This window comes from Colias eurytheme, chromosome 28, assembly GCF_061535395.1.
Source record: "Colias eurytheme isolate Ceu_HAF_F1 chromosome 28, ilColEury1 Martin Lab GWU primary, whole genome shotgun sequence".
NCBI classification, from domain to species: Eukaryota; Metazoa; Arthropoda; class Insecta; order Lepidoptera; family Pieridae; genus Colias; species Colias eurytheme.
In genome coordinates this window covers 5,214,685-5,217,793 of record NC_143007.1, presented here as the reverse complement: position 1 = coordinate 5,217,793, position 3,109 = coordinate 5,214,685, and the positions used below count along the sequence as shown (strand labels likewise).

Sequence of the window (3,109 nt, the reverse complement as noted above, 5' to 3'; positions counted from 1 at the left end):
ACTATATATGTTTAGGTACATGCGACAGTAGTCACAGATGCGGCAAATGAGCTTGGCCATATACAGTGTGGAAATTTGTTGACGGACCACTTCATTTAAACATTTAATTTTCTTTTTCTGTTTCTCCACTTTTTCTTCTATTTTTTTTAATTCTTCGAGTGCTGAAGCCTAAAACATTAAAGAAATTTTAATTATTGATAACAGTTCTCATAATTATACACATGAATCTGAGCATGTATGACGACTATGAAAAAGGTACGTTTTGAAGTTCCCTTTTTTTTTAAACAAGAATTATTTCATATAGGTTTTCTATTCAAGAACTGCTCTTAACAATTCAAGATCCTTGGCATCTTGTTGATGTGGATAACCTGAGCATGATGGTTGATCAGTAGTATTTGATATGTCAATTAAAGCAAATTGAGATGGATGGTCTGCCTGAAAGAGATAAAAATGTTACATTAGATATGGTCCCAAGTGATAATAAATAGATTGCTACAGAAACATGGACTCAATGTTTGGTAAATTGTAAAACTTTTAGTATTTTTTTTTTATTAAAATAATTTATTGAACAAACATAGTGTATTATATACTTATGGAAAGTGTAGCTTTCCAACAACGAAAGAATTAAAAAAAATTGGACCAGTAGTTTTGAGGTCTTTTTGTGCATACACAATCAAATCTTTCCTTTTTACAATATTAAGTATAGAAAAAGTTTGAGACGATGTAATAAAAGTTTCACTTTAAAAGATTTTAATAATGTAGGTAGTATCTTAAAAACTAAAAAATAACTCAGTAGGTTTTAAGTACCAGTCATCACACCACTTGTCTCATGACACTCTAGGTCTCTAGAGCATATAAGTCAAAAAAGATATTGTGAAGCATATAGCAATTAGATTAATCGGTCAACAGAAAGGGGGTACAATTTCAATTACTACCTTGTACCTAAAAAAAATGTTGTGTGGTTTTATGAAACCACGGTAAAAGTGAAACTGTTCGAACGGTTCCGAACACTGCTTTATTTTTTTTTTCGCGGCTGCCGAGTAGGTATACCTACTCGGCAGCCGCGATACACGGGACATGCGCTACACAGACCAAAAAGTTTGAGACGATGTAATAAAAGTTTCACTTTAAAAACAAACAGGATGAGCTAAATAAAATCTACACTATAATATTATAAAGCTGAAGAGTTTGTTTGTTTGTTTGAACGCGCTAGTCTAGGGAACTACTGGTCCGATTTGAAAAATTCTTGCGGTGTTAGATAGCTCATTCATTGAGGAAGGCTATAGGGTATATAATATAATATATCACCACGCTTCGACCAACAGTTTTGGAGCCACATGGGTGAAACCGCGCGGAGCAGCTAGTTGTTTAATAAAAAGATTGATGAATTATTTACCTTTGCAAATACTGTTGGGATAGCATCATCTCTCAATCAAACGATATTTAAAGTCTTATTAAATGCGCTCTCTTCAAAGTGCAATGAGTACACATTAATGTTTTTAGTTCCTGGCCGGATATTTTCTATGCCAATCTTTTCCAACCATGCCTTTCACCGGGATTCGTTACTTGGTAAACTAAAACGAGAAAATATACAACAATATATAACTTCGCACGTAATTAATAAACAAATTAATAATTTATCGATAAGGTGTTTATGCGATGATGTTCGACACTAGCACTCATGTTTATGTTTTCGATGCAAATGAAATAAGGAGAATATTGCGGGTTTCTACAGCTCATAATAACTAAGATGATTAAATGTAAAATGATTAAAAGATTTCTATACACTTGATAATAAATACACTTTAATATAAGCAACAATTTAACAAAATGTTAGCCACTTACCGTTGAAAGGTTAGATTCGGCCTGTTTTTGCTTTGGCATAGGCCACAACCTACTATAGAACACTTCATGGTACCTATTATTATTTTCAATTATACTTATTACACTCGAATATGGACGAAAAACACTGGAAAATCATAAAAATTTCACAATGACATCTTCTCACATGTAAACAAAACCGTATACTAAAATGGCGTCCGTGGCAGCAAAGGTACATCGATGCCAATGAAGAGGGCGCTAATAAAAAGAGTGTAAATGCTTTTTCTAAGGTAAAACCACTGTTGTGAGAAAGAGATGGGTATATCATTATTATTTCCGCGTCAAATTGAACAATTACGGCAGTTCCATAGGATTCTTTGTTCTGAGGTCATTTATTATGTATTTATTTAGTATAGCGAATATTGTTTTTATACAAATAAACTATTTTTCGGAAAATATTTGTTTTCAAACACATATGACACACGCTGCACTTCTCATTTTTGACCACAGATTAAGTATTAGTTACTATACTCTGTCCATTATATTATTTACTTTTTGACAGCTTCACGCCTATGTTTAATTGTATTGTCTATGTTAAAATGTCATACAAATAATTATCGTACTTCATGGACAGGTCCCGCCCACTTAGTGATGCCTACACAGAATTATTCAATGATGGGTCGATAGATTAAAATAATCGATAGAAATACTCTGTAAATATATCCGATACAGAAAAACTCTTCTATTATGTTATATAATTTAAACGTAAAGACAACCAAATTGTAAGATAGAAACCAATAAATAATAAAATATTAGTTTAGTTTAGTTTTAACATACAATGCATAGATATGTGGTCTTATTATTACATATCTTATTAGTACGTTTACGTTGTAATTATTATTTACGTACCTGATTCGATTTATGATAATATTTTGAATTTATAATTGAAATGGTATCACAATCGATAATCTTTTGAACATCACTTCTGGTATCACCCGTCGAGCTGTCAAAAAGCAATTCTTATAGTGGACAGACTATACGTAACAGATGCGACAGTGATGTTTTCCATAGTTTCAGTTGGTCAGTTGTGGCGCTGCTGTAGCCTTATCAATTTTGACAGTAAAAAGTAGTGTTGCCTACCAGTTCGATATCTATATCTGACTATCGATACTTTAGTGAGGTGCCCATTGTATCGATAAAAATACTACGTACTAGCACAGACTAAGTACTAGATATTAAGTAAGCTCCAAGCGTTATTATTGCGAACAGGTATTAAAAATAAAACAGA

At 32.4% G+C, this 3,109-nt stretch overlaps 1 long non-coding RNA gene across 1 annotated transcript; it reads right to left on the bottom strand.

Annotated features, from left to right (window-relative positions):
• LOC149896649 (uncharacterized) lies at window positions 1-2,063 on the bottom strand. The gene is made up of 3 exons (XR_016458328.1): window positions 1,846-2,063; window positions 1,397-1,574; window positions 1-168 (listed from the first exon to the last, which is right to left on the bottom strand). It is a non-coding gene; the product is annotated as an uncharacterized LOC149896649 (long non-coding RNA).
• Window positions 2,064-3,109: the final 1,046 nt, after the last annotated feature.